Source organism: Sminthopsis crassicaudata, chromosome 3 (assembly GCF_048593235.1).
Source record: "Sminthopsis crassicaudata isolate SCR6 chromosome 3, ASM4859323v1, whole genome shotgun sequence".
NCBI lineage: Eukaryota > Metazoa > Chordata > Mammalia > Dasyuromorphia > Dasyuridae > Sminthopsis > Sminthopsis crassicaudata.
In genome coordinates this window covers 270,374,065-270,391,450 of record NC_133619.1, presented here as the reverse complement: position 1 = coordinate 270,391,450, position 17,386 = coordinate 270,374,065, and positions in this window count along the sequence as shown.

The following is a 17,386-nucleotide window of genomic DNA, read 5'->3' as shown; positions in this document are numbered from 1 at the left end:
TAGACACTAACTAGATGTGAGATCCTGGGCAGGTCACTTAACCTTGTCTGCCTCATTTTCCTCACCTGTAAAAAAATTGGAGAAGGAAATAGCAAACCATTCCATTACCTTTGCCAAGAAAATCCCAGATGGGGTCACGAAAAGTTGGACATGGCTGAGAAAAACAATATGCAAAATACTGAACTAGGTCCTGAAAAAGTTTTTTGAACTCTTGAGTTTTGCATCTGAGTTTTCCAAATACCATGTGAAATCCGTACTACATATATTATTATTCTGTTTGAGAAAACAGAGGTTGCCCACACTTTAATTGCCATTGTGTCTGTCTGAGGCAGGATTCAAACCCAGACCTGGTCTTTCAGACTCCCAAGTACAATGCTCCATAGAACACACCCTAGGTAACAATTTCAATCCATTGGGGAAAAAATTAGGTAATCAGCTATTAGGTGTTCTGTTGTTCATCTGCAGGTTCTTTCAATTCAAAGGTAACAACCCCTGCTATGTGTTCCTCCTTTCAGATGGAGTGGGATTATATATAATCAATCTCTGCTTTTATGTCTGAGGCTTTTCCAAGAGAAAGAAATAGTGAAGAAATGTGAGGGGGCAGGAAAGCAAAGACATAGCATGATAAAAAACTGATCATGAAGGCATGGCTCAAGAAAAGCTGAGCAAGGAAAGGCAGCTGCAAAATGTTAGCCCTTTGGATATAAAGCGCAGATTCCTGGGCCGAGGTTTTTCAGTTGCTGAGATTGCAGCCAGGTGGCTTTTCTTTGTTATCTTTTAACTGGGAGTTATGCTATGTTATGTTTGGGTAAGGCAAGGTCAATTTAAGTGGATTCTAAGGAATTTTCCAGAAAAACAGGGAGATCCCAGAATTGACTTATAGGTATCCTAGGCTTCAGAAATAATCAATATAAATAACTTTTAGTCAGAATGGGTTTTTTTTTCTTCTTACATTATTTTTAAAAAGCAACAATTATCAATTACAGATCGGCCTCATGACCTTTTGGCAGATGACTCAAGAATACTACAGATCGATGATGACAGCTTAAAAAAGTGAGAATAGGAATTAGTCTCAAAATTCATTGCCAAGAAGAAAGAAAACTGGCAACTTCAAAAAAAAATCAAACAAACAAACAAACAAAACCCAAAGAAATAGTACTTGGAGATGAGAGATTGAGTTAAAGACAAGCATTGCTGTCCAAGCCACAAATGAATTCTATGCTTGCCACAACATCCTTTTGTTCTCAGAGAAGTTAGAATTTTGCAATCTCTTGAAACCACAGTTAAAGGAAAACTTAGTGTGAAGATGCCTGGCTTCCCTCTAATCTTGTTTCCTTTTTCTTTCCCTTTTCTTTCTCCTTTTATCCTCTTTGACATCTTTCTAATCTTATATCATCTTTCTCTTTTCCTATTCCTATTACTCTTTCTTATCCTGTTTTCCTTTTCCTTTTACCCTCTTCCTTTCTATCTTTGTTTTCCCTTCTTTGGCATAAGTTGATATTTTCAGTGTTAATTTAGATTGAGCCAATCAAAGACACATTTCCAGATACTATTCATCTGCCCTACCTATTTCCCTTACCTTAAGTGCTATTTAACACAGTTCATTATGGCTCTGGCTCTAGTTTTCTTTGTTGATGTATAGGTTTCATTCATTTGTAAACTTTGCCTGCCTCCCCAAAAATATCTTTGGGCAATCTTGAATTGCCCCCTGGAGTTAAATCTTTTATTTCAAACCCAGTGAATCTCATATCTAGGTCTTCTAATGATATGGGTAAAAGAATGCTAGCTCCCATATAGGTCTTCAAGGTAATAGTATATATTGGGGATAGGACAGCCTTTATTCCCACAGAAAATACAGAAAACAAATTATTCAGTGGTCCATGAATGATACAATTTTGTTTACTTTTCTATTGAGTCCTACCTTCACTTAGTGACTTATCTAGGCCCTCACCTCATACATATTTTGGGTTTGGAATTTACTTTTAAGAGAATAAACCCTGAGGTTAATATTCAATCCCTTATTTTGTTGGTGAGTCCTTTCCTCATCCCAGGACCCATAAAGGCCACTGGCCTCATGGAATTTCCCAAAGGGTTTGTTGTACTCCTGAAAAAAAGTAAGTTTGGAGTTGCCTAGAGAAGCAATCTCATACAAGCAAAAGGCAAAAGTTCACGTTAGATTTCTCCCTCTTCTTAATCACATTTTCTTCTGCTCTGGAATCTATGCTAGATATTTGCTATAGAAATTCTTGACACTCCTCCAAAAGACTGGGTTGCTACTCAATAACTTTGTTCTCCTCTCCATGGCTGCCTTCTATCAAGTTTGACAGGTTATACCTCTGCTTCTCTAAGGCTGAATGTAAGAGCTTCTCATACGTTCTCCTCATGCTGACAAGAAGAGATGAAACTTTAATTCGGGTCACATCTGGCATTAGGGTCTCCCAAAGAGGAGGCAGAGAGAGGTTGCAAAGTTTCATAGACTTTATCATCTGGAATCTAGGCCCATTTTTAGGTCTCTGAATTCTGTTCTTTGTTTAGCATCTCTCCAAAAAGAGAGAACACAAAAGGAACCTGAAAGGGGGAAAGCAATTACTAGGCATGATGTTCTTGGAGTCAAAACCAAGCAGAGCTGCTTGGCTGGCTCATTTTCATAAGCTAAACACATAGGAATATCTTTGACCCACAGTAATTCAATCCCTACAGGATAAGATTTAATCACTTGTCTTCATATCTCTCAATTAAATTGTGAACTGGCACATCCATATCCTCCATAAATAGATGTAATTTAATAGGAGTCTACTGAATCAAAATTTCAAAATACATATGGTCATTTTCATGTCAAATTCATTTCCCACCTACTGCTCTGCTTTGTTTTGACTTCCATAGTACTGTGCTTGCCTCCAGGAAAAGTCATCACCAGAAATCTCATCATCAAGATTACTTAAATTTGGTACTCAACATCTCTTCAGTAACTTTGATTATATTTTCCCTCTGATTGGAGGAATGAGCAAAAACCTCCTTTTTCTTTATAGCCCTTTCTTTATAGAGTGCTCAGACTTGGTCAGGAACTGCCTTTATATTTCTTATTTGCATCCCCTAGCACAGTGTCTGGCATATAGTAAGAGCATAGTAATAGTTTAATCAACATTTATTGACTTATTTGTTATGAGGAGGGAATTAGTAGCTGGGGAGATCTGTCCTGATCTCCTGTAAAAAATGATGAGTTTTTTAAGGAAGCTATGGCATCTCAAGGGCAAAGATCTTGATGAAGATTGCTTTTTAGGGATTTGAAGGCCAAAGAAGTAGAGGTGGGTGGAGGAATATTGCATAACTTCATAGCTATAGATTCCCCCATCTGTCTTTGATGATCATAGCCCCTTCATGGCTAAGTCACCAACTTTCTTGGGTCAGTCAAAGTAGTTAAAGTCAGTCTGGTTATGCTCTGGTGTTCTGATTATGGAAATAATCTATTAGTGGGGTCTGAATATATTTGAAGCATTTCTACAAAATCTGCAAGAGTTGGCACTTGGTTAATAAAAGTTTTGAGAACACAAGAATATCATTATTTGACAAAATGAGACATCAGGCATCAGGATAAAACTAGTGGATACAAATTATGGCTAACATTTGTAGAGCTCTCTAAAATTTGCAAAGAATTTTACATAATTTTATTTGATCCTCACAATTATGCTGTTGGGTAGATGCTATCCTCAGATGATGAAACTGAGATTGAGAGAGATCATATGACTGTCCAAGGCTCCTTCTATGAGGCAAAATTTGAACTTAAGTCTAAGAAAGGATGGAGAAAATAGAAAGGAGTGGAGAAAAATGCAGGTCCTGTTTAAAGAAATTTCCCTGAGGCTCTAGAACAAGAGAATAAAGTAGAAAGAGAAAAAAAAATCTACTGTTCATCATCTGAAAAAGATTCCAATAGGAAAATTTATTGGAATATTGTATTGGCAAGCTTCAAAAGTCTCAAGGAGAAAATATTATAAATAATAAGAAAAGAAGCAATTTAAATACTGCAGAAATAGGGTTTCACAAGCCTACCAGTTTCTACCCTAAAAGATCATAGATCTCGGAACATTAGATTTTGAAGAACAAAAAAGCTGGGGTTGAATCCAAGAATAACTTGCTCAGCAAAGTTGAGTGTAGTCCTGACTCTTTAAAAAAGAAAAGAAAATTGTGAGAAACTGAAAGAAACTCAGGTATTTGTAACAAAAAGACAAGAATCAATAAAAGATCAAAAAATATAAAGAAAGCATTAGAGATTATAAGGCACTCAATATTAAATTGTTTATTATCTATTTAAAAATATCCGTATTTTAAAAACTCATAATGATTTCTAAGGTAGTTTGAAAGGAAGGTTGGGACTGAGTTGTGTATGATGGGATAATTCTAAAAAATAAAATTGGGTAGGAAAAGGTAAAGGGAAGCAATGATATTATAAAGATGGGGTATGAAAGGAAGAACTAAAAAAATGAGAAAGTATGGGGTGGAGGACTGTTAATTTTGGAATCTTACTCTTATCTATGTTAAAGAAGAAACTGTCCATCTGGAAGAGTGTAGAAATCTTCTGAACTGGACTAACACTAAGAGGAAGGGACTTTTAGAAGAGAGTAAATTAAAATTTGGAAGGTGGGAGGAGAAAATAGGGGAATTTTTTTTTGATGAATGTGAATTTAGATTAAAGAGATGGGAGGAGGAAGGATTGGAGGAAACTCTTAGAGGAGTGGGTAAAGTCAGAGTAGGAGAGGGAAGAGAAGCTATAGTTCAGTGATGGGGTAAAAAATGAGGCTGAGAAAGAAAATAGCTTATAAAATTAGCAAATAATAATTATAACTTTGAGTGTGAATGGGGTATTTCTAGCGGCTCTTTTTGTGGTGGTAAAGAACTGGAAATTGCAGGAATTGATTGAGGAATGACAACAAATTGTAGTGTATGCTTGTGATGAAATACAACCATACTATAAGAAATTATGAGCTTCAATGATCTTAAAAAGACACAAAGAGACTTGCAAGAGAACACTCTATAGCAACAACAATATTTTTTTTAATATAACCATCACTTTTTTATTTTAAAGATCTTTAGTTCTGAATCAGCTTTATAACAGGAGAGAATCTTTGAGAGAGACTAAGGGCAACCTTAATTATTCTACTTTTAAAAAAATTCCCAGTTGTATTTAAAGCTACTTTTTTTTTCTTTTTCGTTATACATGTACATTTATTTTTTACATATTTCCATATGAATCATGTTGGGAGAGAAAAATTAGAACAAAAGGGGAAAACCATAAGAGGGGGGAAGAAAAAAAAAGTGAGCATAGCATGTGTTGATTTACATTCAGTCTTTCTCTGAATGTGGATGGCGTTTTCCATCCAAAGTTTGCTGGGTTTGCTCTTGGACCACTGAACCGCTGAGAACAACCAAGTCTCTTATAGTTGATCAACTCACCTTTTTGCTGTTATTGTGTACAATGTATTCCTGGTTCTGCTTATTTCACTCAGTATTAGTTCATGTAAATCTTTCCAAGCCTTTCTGAAATCAGCCTGTTCATTATTTTTCATGGCACAATAATATTCCATTATTTTCATATATCATAACTTAATCAGTCATTCCCCAATTGATGTCGGACATCTACTCGTTTTTCAATTCTTTGCCACAACAAAAAGAGCTGCCACAAACATTTTTGCATATGTAGATTCTTTTTCCTCTTTTATGATTTCTTTGGGATTCTGATCCAGTAGGGGCATTGCTCGTACAAAAGGTATGCATAGTCTTAAGAGCCTTTTGGGAAGAGTTCAAATTGTTCTCCAGAATAGTTGAGTCATTTCACAACTCTACCAACGATGTTTTAGTGTTCCAGTTTTCCCAGTCCCCTCCAACATTTATCATTATCTTTTCCTGTCACCTTAGCCAATCAGTGAGGTGTGAAGTAGTACCTTAGAGTTGTCTTAATTAGAGCAATACTGTTTTAAGAATGTCACTGTGCAGTTTCATATGCAATCACATTTTTTTCTTTAATTGCACTGTATTATAGAAATGCTTGTTTTGTTCATTGAATTGAAAATAAAATAGATACGTCTTTCTAAAAAGGAAAAAAAAGATGAAGAAATGTAATACTTTTTCTGGTCTCTCTCTAATTTAATGTTTATTGGTTAGTTAACTTAATGAAAAGCTTTTTATAGTGGGTACAGAGCTGTGGCAAAAGCACCAATCCTACAAAACTGAATGGGGAAAAAAACAGTAATAGTTTCCTCTAGATTCAGAATATGCCAACAGTTGTAATATAGAATTATTTATATATATTATATATTTTCAATACATATTACAAATGTATTTTGTATAGTATTATTAGATATTTCTATATAAAAATTCAATTTTCCCAGAAACTGAGACATTAGCTGATTTGTCAAGCCTCCCATATTAGCTCCATCTCTCTCCTCATCTCCATAACCGCTTAGTCTCAAATGCTGTTTGCTATAGACATGTTTCACAGAATCATAGAATTTCAAGGCTGGAAAGGACCTCAGTAGCAATTTAATCCAATTCATACTTGAAAAAGAATTCCTTCAATAACACACCTTTTAAATGGTCATCATGGTGAGGAGATCATTTGTTGTTGTTTAGTCGTGTCCATCTCTTTATGATTCCATGTGGGATTTTCTTGGCAAAGACACTCAAGTGATTTGCCATTTTCTTCTCCAGTAAATTAAGACAAAGAGAAATCAAATGTCTTGCTCAGAATCATACAGCTGATGTGTATTTGAAGTCAGATTTGAACTTGGCTCTTCCTATCTCCACGCCCATCATCACCTGTCCTCTGGAATTGTGATTAATCATTTTATTGATCAGAGTTCTTAAATGTTTCAAAATCAAACATTTTTTTTTATTGTTGATTTTACGATATAAATTATTGTCCTAATTATGTTCATTTTACTCTGTTCATTCAAATCTTCCCATTGTTCTCTCAAACTGTCTCTTTCATAATTCCTTATAGCCCAGGAGTAATATTTACTCTAGTAATTATAATCCACTTAGCCATTCCCCATAATGGGCATCCCCTTGGTTTCCAGGTTTTGTCACTACAAAATGCTATAAACATTTTTGTGCTTATAGGACTTTTATTCTTTCTTTGATCCTTTATTTAAAAGGGTTATAAAGATGGACCTATCAGCTAAATGGAAGATGAAAGATGCCACATTTCCCTTTTATTGTCCTGCCTCAGTTTCCCTAAATTGTCCTGCCTTGGTTTCCTTGAATTGTCTGCCTCAGTTCCTGCTCAATCCTATAACACCACTCCTCCTTCCTAATTATCATGATACAGATAAGGAGAAAGCCTTCTATGTTAGATATCATGACCCCAGATCCTACCTACTTGGCAAAATGTCTGGTGCCTCCTCCCATCCTGTGTTCTTCTTGATCCCAACTTAACAGAATGTCTAGTGCTTCCCCCCCACCCTGTCAGGACTGGATTGATAGTCCCTTCCCACTCCCAGTGCTCTAACTCTGCCCCTACGTGGGACTACCTTCTGGTAGCTTGGAGCCACATGCATATATATGTCATTGAGAACTCACATTGGCGGCTGGATGCTGGATTCTTGGAGATGATAGTCTCATTCAGACCTGGAATCAACCTCATGGAACCATTTGGTCCTTCCAGTAAATCTCTCCCTTTCAAATAAAATATTAAAACTCTCTTAATCTCTATCTTGCCTCAGTTTCTCTGACATGACAGAATGGCAAAAGGAAAGTCTTGAAGCAGGCAAATTTACCTGCAGGTTATTGCAGTAATAACATGTGAAGTGATAGAGGTCTGCAGGGTCAAAGGAAAGAATGGAATATATATATGGAAAATATTATGATAGAAATTATTTTTCTAATAATAGCCAATTGTTAAATTAGATCAAGGTTTTTTTTCCTATTTCTGTGTGGGACGGGTGTTAGACCCCCTTTCCCAAATTAACTAATCAGAGACATCTTCTGGTACAAAGAGAAAGCATTTATTTAGTCCCTGCAGGGAGAAGCCCAAGTACAGCTGGGAGACATCTCAGCTCCCAACATGTGCTCATCCACCTGACAAGCTGAAAGTAGTAAAGCTGGTTAAATAGCAAAAGGCCCAAGTCTTTTCCTTGGATAGACTAAAAGGAAGTAACCCTCATTTACCAATGGTCATCAGTGTTGTCTGTTTCCTGTTAGTCAAGTCACTTCCTGTCACTGCCCTGGAGTCTTAGCCTTTAGAGACCTGACTTCCTGCAACCTGAGCCCAAGACCTGATCTTCCTGCTCCACAGACCTCTGGGAATAGGGATCACACTTAGGCCTAGTTTCCTAGACTTCTTGAGAAAGCTTCACCTGTCTTATCTCACTCATTTTCTCATTCAGTGACCAGCCCTTATAGACCAGTTAGTTACTTTCTGAAGGACATTGTTAATAAATGAGTTTTCCCAAATCCTCAGAGAATTTGCTCCAGGATCCTGTTCAACTCAAAGACCCTTCTGTTTAGAGTTTAAATCTAGTTGAATTCCAGCCTTATTACAGTAAGCCTATGTCCTTCCTATCTCTCCACTGGAGTTTAGGATAACCTAGCTCATGAAGGAGAAACCAATCAGATTGGTCTGAATAGAGATGAATTCTTTCTTCCTGAGCTCGAGAGGCAGTTGAATCTCTTAGTCAAGCCATGTTCTCAGCAGGAGAGGCTGAGGACTTTCAGCCCCCTATTTGAACAGCCCTTAATCTTCAACAATCAGGTTTGATTTATACCTCCTTTAAAAAAAAAAAAGGCATTCAGGATTTCTATTAGGTGTCTTTGGTCATGAAGACCATCAACTGATTAGTTATCAACTAGCCTAATTAATAATTTGATTATTAATTACTCAGAAACTTTGTCTCTCAGGCTTTTCATTAGCTGCAAAGATGAAATCACAGGTCTTGGCAACAGATTGGATACTGGGGTGGGAGGAGTGAGATAGTGTGGTGTAAAGGATGAATCCTGGTTGGTGAACCTGAGGGTCTAGGGGAAAAGACAATGAGTTCTGTTTTGAATATGTTAAGTTTAAGATGTTTACTAGACAAAGATATCTGAGAGGCAATTGAAAAAATAAAACTAGAGTAGCGGAGAGGATAGGGCTGGATTAGGAAGATTTGAGAATCATCAGCATTTTTGAAGTTATTTGGTCATTTCACTCATGTTTACTCTATAATCTCATTTCATTTCCTGGTCATCTTATAGATAAACTGAGCCAAACTGGGCTAAATTTTTTGCTCAAGGTCATACAGCTAGTGTTTGAGGCCATTTAAACTCAGGAAAATGAGTCTTCCTAATTCTGGATCCTAAACTCTATCCTACTGAATGTATAGATGTTGATTAGATTATCAAGTGAAATAGTATAAGGGAAGAAAAGAAGAGGGTCCAGGACAGAACCCTACCGGACCCCTGTGATTAGAGGGTGTGCTCTGGAAAAGGATCCAGTGGAGAATGAGGAACCATGATTTGACAGGTAGTAGGACCACCAAGATAAAGTGATATCCTAAAAATTTAAGGAGAGTGCCAAGAAGAGAAGGGTACTCAAGAGCTTCAAAAGCTGTAGAGAAAGATGAGGGCTAAGAAAAGGCCATTGGGGGCAGCTAGGTGGCTCAGTAGATAGAGCATCAGCCCTGAAGTCAGGAGGACCCGAGTCAAATATGGTCTCAGACACTTAACACTTCCTAGCTGTGTGACTCTGGGCAAGTCACTTAACCCCAATTACCTCAGCAAAAAAAAGGAAAGGCCATTGATTTGGCAATTAAAAAATCATTGGTAACTTTGGAGAGGACTGTTTCAGTGGAATAAGGAGTCAGAAGCCATATTTTAAAGCGATAAGATAGAGGAGAGAAATGGAGATGCCTATTAGAGATTATTTTTTCAAGAATTTTCCCTACAAAAGGCAGAAGAAATAGAGTAGTAATGGGAATGGAAAGATAAAGTGAGGGTTTTTTGGTTTTTAGATTGGGAGAAACAAAACAAAGGATCCAATAGAGAGAGATGGAAGATGAGTGATAGAGTAGAAATAAAGGGCAATCTGTTGGAAAAAAATGGGATCAGATGAGGAAATCTCTAGAAAAGTCCACCTTAGCCTTGTTAGGAATAAAGACACAGAAGATGGAAATGAAGGAAGAGAATAGTAAATCACATTCTGTAAAATATGAGGTAGGAGTTTTAGCTGAGAGGGCAGGTATTGAGGGAATCATGGGAGGTTTGAGGAGCAATAAAAATATTTTTAAAAGCTGCTGTGGAGAATAGGATAGTGAGTTGATAAGGGACATATAGTAGGCTTGTCTATAAAGGTTATAAAATGTTTGCAGTAGAACCAGTCTGAATAGTTGTGTGCTTTTCTTCACTTATGTTCAGCAGCATGTATAATAGAAGCTAAAAATGCTGGGTGGTGGAAGTGAGGCAACGCTGAGGTTTGGCAGGGCATAATATTAGCTGAGAGGGGGACTGAAATGAAGAGGTTCATGAAGGGTTCAAGGGGGAGACAGTGCCTAATGGAGGAATGATGGCCTGGGAGAGACTTGGAGGGTCTAAGTGCAGTGGTCCTCAAACTTTTTAAACAGGGGGCCAGTTCACTGTCCCTCAGGCCGTGGGAGGGCCGGACTATAGTAAAAACAAAAACATACTCTGTCTCCGCCCCTCAGCCCATTTGCCATAACCCCACAGGCCGCATAAACGTCCTGAGTGGGTAGCATATGGCGTGCTGGCCGTAGTTTGAAAACCCCTGGTAGGGATTGGAGGTCAAGGTATAAATGAAGAATGGGGGTTGGTAAGGATAATTTGGTTTTGTAATAGTAATTTGTTAATGATCTTTTCTATCCCCATAATGTGTGCATTTTAAGTCTGTCTTGGTTATATAGTGATATGTTCATCTAAATCTAGTTTCCTACAGACTGTATCATTTTCCCAGGATTTGTTTTGTCAGTGGGTCCTTACCCCAGTAGTCAGGTCTTTGTATTTATTCAACACTGGGCTATGAGTTTCATTTGGTTTTACATTTTGTATTTCTTTCTTCTCAGGGAGCTATGTTATATAAAAATAATTTTAAAAGAGAAAAAGAAGATGATAAAAAAATTGGAAAAATCTGATCAATACATTTTTAAAAGCCTATTAATAAATGCAGTATATGACACCTATAGATTTCCCAGCTCTGCAAAGGAGTAAACTAGAGGTGTCTTCTCATTTCCATGAGGCCAAGTTTGTTTATAATTTTGCAATATTCTCTTTTGATGCTTTTGTGATGGTTCTTTCTGTTTACATTGTATGTATTGTTTTCTTAGCTCTGCTTATTTTATTCTTCTTCAGAGCATGTAACAAATCTTTTCATTCTTCTCTGTATTTGTCATATGTATTATTACTTACAGTAAAATGATATTCAATTAATTTTATGAAGCATACTTGCAAACTTGTTTATCTATTCCCCAATTGATATGTATCTGCTCTGCCTCTGCTCAGCTTCCAGTTCTTTGCAGCTGCAATAAGTCTTGCTGTAAATATAGCAAGGGAGCTTCTTATTAGTGACTTTCTTGGGATGTATACCTAGTAGTAGAATCTCTAAGTCAGTTTGGACAGTTTAGTTATTTTGTTTGTGCAATTCTAAGTTGCTTTCCTAAATGGTCGTGCAGAATCACAGCTCCATTAACAATGCCTATCTTCCCACAGGCTCCTCCAACATGAACTATCTTCATGTTTTGTCATCAAGGTGAAGCCTCAAGGTCGTTTGGATTTGTATTTTTCTATTGTTAGTTATTTGGAGCATTCTTTTATATAGTTAATAGTTTGCTATTCCCCTTTTGAAAATTGTTTTCTCATATCCTTTGACCAATTATCTACTGGAGAATGACTTTTTTATGTATGTACATCTGTTGGAAATGCAATATAAGTTTTTTTTTTCACATTCTGTCACTTCTCTTTTTATCCTACATGCATTAATTTTGTTTAGATAGAAGCTTTTCAATTTTATGTAATCAGAGTTATATATTTTATCTTTTGTCATTGCATCTATTTCTTATTTCATTAAAATACAACTAAATTAAAATATTTTATGAACTCATAACTATTAAAAATATAATATCTTTTCTCTGATTTCTTTTGTGGCATGATTTTTAATATTAAGATTACAAGTCTATTTTAAACATGTTTGTAGAATATAGATAATATGAATATTATACTCAATCAAATGATGTTGATGACTGCTGCCATTTATATTATAGTCTGAAGTTTGGAAGTACTATTCCTTCATCCTGACCTCTTTTTGTTTTCATTATTTCCTTTAATATTCTAGATTGTTTCTCTCAGTAAATTTTGTTATTATGTTATCCAGTTCTATAACACATTCCTATGATAGTTTTATAAGTAAAGCTTCAAACTGTAAATTAACTTTGGTAGTATTTTTATTGTGTTGGCATGCCTCAGCTGTAAGCAACTATTTTGATTATTCATTATTATTGCGTTAAGGCGCACTTTGTCACTGAATGAATATAAACAAGTATTTTGTGTGCCTTAGTAGGTTGGTTCCCCAAAACTTTTTGTATTTTCTAAGTATTTTGAATGAAATATAATTGTCTCTTAAATTGTGTTATTATATTTATGCTTCAAACTATATCAAATAATAATGAGAGTAAGCATCCATTTTTTACTTCTTTAATAGTTGAGAAAGCATTCTAGTTTCATATGATGTTCATTTTGTTTTGTTTGCTTTTAGGTAGATACTTTTTATTACCTTAAAAAAGCTACTTTCACAATTCATATGTTGCAAGTTATTTATTTTTAGCAAGATAAGTGTTGTACTTTGTAAAAGACTTTTTCTGCAGCTATAAAGATAATCATATAGTTTTGGATGGCTTTGTTTTTAAAATGTTTATTTTTAATATTTTAATATAATATGTATATATATATATATGTGTGTATGTGTTTAACAGCATTTAATAAGATATAATGTGATAATTTAGATATTTTAATTTATTTAAATTATATTGATTGTTTTCCTAATGTTGAACCCTTTGCATTCCTGATATAAAATGAATTTGGTCATAATGAATAATATCTTGGATGAATTTTTATAGTTTTCTTGGATTTTTTAAAAAAATATTTTAAATTAGTATTCCTTGATTATATTGATCTAAAGTTTTCCATTGCTTTATCCTATCCCTGGGTTATATATGATATGAATTATATTTGTCTCATAAAAGAAGAGAAAAAAAGAAAGCTTTTTTCTCAATTCTCAAAGTTTTCGAGAACAATTAAAATAGTACTGGCATTAATTGTTCTTTAAAAGTTTGAAATCTATACACCAGGATGCTTTGGGGCCCTCTTTGGTATGTCCTTTACAATTTTTTTTTTCTGAGATTGGATTATATAAAATCTCATTTTGTCTATTTATCTGAATATTTTATATTTTTAAGGTATTTCTCCACTTCTTATATGCCCTGAGTTTTGTTAGTTGTGAAAAGAACCAAGTTCTTTTTTTTTTTTTCTTTCTGGTTTATTTTGATTTCACCTTGTTCATTTTTTACTTAAATGGTTTGATTTTCTGTCTTCTTGTTTTTGATCAGGATAACTAATGGTTTATCAGTTGTGGTAATCTTTTCAAAAGAACTAACTTTTCATTTGATTTTTCATTTCTATTTTATTTTAGTTTTGTTGTTTATTTCTATTCTGACTTTAATCTCTTCTTTTTGTGATTATTTTTGTTTATTGGCTTTTTAAAAATACATATTCAGTTCATTAGATTAACATTCCTTTTCCATTTTGTTACTGTATGTTATTAGGAACATGATTTTTTCCTTATGGATTGTTTTAGCTGCATCACAGAAATGTCGGCATATTGTCTCAACATTATTTTGTTTTCACATACTGCAATAACAATCTAAGATTTCATGCTAAGTTACCATTTTAATTTGTGTCTTTTGTCTGTGCTCCTTTAACTGATTATGTTTTTACTATACCTATCTTTTAAAATTTATTTTCAACATCTTTATGCACTACACAGTCAGTTTTTGTAGAAGTTCTACACATTGCTAAAGATTGTGTACATTTATTATCTGTTCCATTTACAGGACTCGCCATTTAGAAAGCATGTCTTTTAGTTTTAGATTCTTCAACAATTTGTTCAGTTCTTTGTTTTTTAATTTGTTAATTTTTCTATTAAATTTTTCCAAAACTGAAACACATTAAATATTCTGTTATTATTAATATTATGATATCATTGTCTATATCTCTTTGTGATTCAGGTTAGTTTTGTGAATTTTTGTGGGAATGCCATTGCATCATGTTAGTTAATATTAATATTAGATCCTTGTTTATGGCTCCTTTCAGCATGATCTAGTTTTTTTTTTTTATTTATCTCTTTATGCTGTGAATTTTTGTTTTTGCTTTGTCTGACAGTTTGGTATACTCTAGATCGAGTAACTTCTAAAGGTACAAATGGGTTGCTTCAAGTTAGAAAGTCCACTCTTATATGCCATTGTCTATGTTGACTGCCTTGTAACTACATCAAGTAGATTAGGATAGTAAATTCATCAGAGATTTTCTAAACAACCCTCTGAAACACAAAGAAGAAAAGGCAAAAAAAAGTTCAGAAAAATTATTTAACTCAACAATCAAGTCTGAATAAACCCAGTATTCCACATCAATAATCTCAAACCTCTACAAAGAAGGGAATTAATCTCTTCTACCTTGATCATCATCTCCCCTGAAAACCAAATGGAGATAGTCTAGGACCCTCAACCTAAGAACATTGAAAATAGCAATGCCCCTAATTTAGACTATTGGTCCTGATTCCAGCCTGATCCCTCCCATCACCACTAAGTGGAGAAATCTCTGGAAAAATCCACCTTCAATTGCCACTGACAAGCAGATGAGCCCAAGATCCCTGAGACCAACAGTACTGCCCAGAATGTGGGCTCTACTTTCAGCCATTGTCATAAGAAGTAGTCCCCAGACATTGGAGTCCCCATTCCACAAGATCCTGGAATAAGCATTCTTGCCACCAAAGTCTTTGGGACTGTCAAATGGTTTTACATCAAAAACATCAGTATTAATGATGTTAAAGATGATACATTGCCATCTGCTTTGCCTCTCTGGAGCAGAAGATCAAGGGAGCCTTTCATTCGACTTGTAGCTGAAACCTTTTTATGGTGTCTTCTGTATTAGAATATTACTACCTCCTGGTCACAGAAAGCACAGGGACTGTTTTATTTACTCTAACTCTTTGATCACCTTAGCTTGATATATAGTGCTTTCCACATAGCAAGAACTTAATACATTTTCATACATTTATTTTTTTTAAATTTTTTATACTTTATTTTTTTCATTAATTTTATAATTATAACTTTTTTTGACAGTACATATATATGGGTAATTTTTTACAACATTATCCCTTGCACTCACTTTTGTTCTGAATTTTCCTCTCCTTCTCTCCACCCCCTCCCCTAAATGGCAGGCAGTCCCATACATGTTAAATATTTCTAGATACAATATATGTGTGCAGAACCGAATTTCTTGTTGCACAGGAAGAATTGGATTCAGAAGGTAAAAATAACCTGGGAAGAAAAACAAAAATGCAAACAGTTTGCACTCATTTCCCAGTGTTCCTTCTCTGGGTGTAGCTGATTCTGTCCATCATTGATCAATAAGAAGTGAGATTCATTTATTCTTAACAGGATTTTGTAATTTATAACCTAATACATAACAAAGTTTGTTGCAGCCCCTCATTTTTATTTTGTTTATGCTCTGGCTTTATAGGTATATTTCTAGCAAGCACCATATCGTGGGGTTTTGCTTTCTTATTCCATCATTCACCTTCAATTTATTAAATTTTAAAAATTATTTGACATTTTAAATTATGAGAGCTATTTTGAGCCCATACCTAGTGACTAAGTATCTGAGGGCAGATTTGAATTCAAGAAGAAGATGAGTCTTCCTGACTCCAGGCCCAGCATTCTATTCACTTTGCCACACACACACACACACACACACACACACACACACACATACACATACACACACACATATATATATACATATATATATAATAAACCCTTTCATTTGTAAATGATAATTTGTAATTATAGTTCCTTTTATTTTAATTGTTGTAAGTGTTGTGTGTATAGTTTTTCCTGGTTTTGCTTGCATCATTTGACATCGATTGTTACATCACACCATGCCTCTGTATTTTCCTCATTTATTGTTTCTTTTGATGCAGCAGTATTCTACCACATTTATATATATGCCAAAACATGTTAAATCATTCACTAATCAGTAGTCATTTACTTTATTTTTCTATCTTTGTTGCTATAGAAAGTATGCTTTCATATGTTTATCAAATGAAGGCAATATGCTCAATTTGAAAGAGTATGGGACAATGCTAGTGAGAAGGCTCGGGTTCAAGGTCTAACCTTTGGGACTCATTTCTCTCATCTGTAAAATGGGGGTTAGACTAGTTCATCTATTTCTAAGGTCCCTCCTTCTACCTTTCCATATAAGATTGTATCATTGTAATGCTGTTAATTTCTGAATCTGGAATTAATAGGAACACATGAAGAAGATAAGGCAGCAAATTTGGGATTGTGACAAAGAAATGAGACAAATAGATTGGGAGACAATTTCCATTAATAGCCTTCCATTCATGTCTCTGAATCTTTCTGGTATAACTTGTCCTTTGAGCTGATGGAAGTTGGCCACAGAGTGGGAAGGCTTCAGCAGGGTGACTGCCTGCTGTACAGACGGTCTTTCCTGGGTGACAGGTCTTTCCTGCTTAGTGATAATCTAGAGCCTTGGACAGTGTGGACGATCTGAGTATGAGTCATGGAATGCATGCACCATGCAATGCTGATCAAATATGAGCCAGAAGGAAAGTCCTGACTTCCTTCTCTCTCTCCAGGAGGGAATCAAATGCCTTATGTATATATATTTACTGTTACTCCTTCTCCACACCACTGCTACCCTGTCCCATCCTTCCCTGACAGGCTATGTGAAAAGTAGCCAGATTTCTGGAAATTTCAATCCTTTCATAAATGTCGACCCTAATTTCTGAAATAAGAAAAAAAACCTGTTTACTAACCTATTTGATGGATTTGATTGAGAGGAGTAAATGAGATGGGGATGTTTGACTTTTACCCAAGTCTTGCACAAGTTTGAAAGATGCCCCTTTGGGAAAGGAGAGTAATGAGCCACTAGCAGCATATTGTGGGGGAAAACTAGCTCCAGCCATCATTTCAGTGAGTTACTTGTGGCTTTTGTAACATGTTTCAAAAATAAATCTCTGAAGGATTTGTAAGGATACCTTGTACATGCATAATCCATGTACAGCTAATTAGCTAGAGATCCTAATGAATGCATAACTTGCATATGAGCTTCC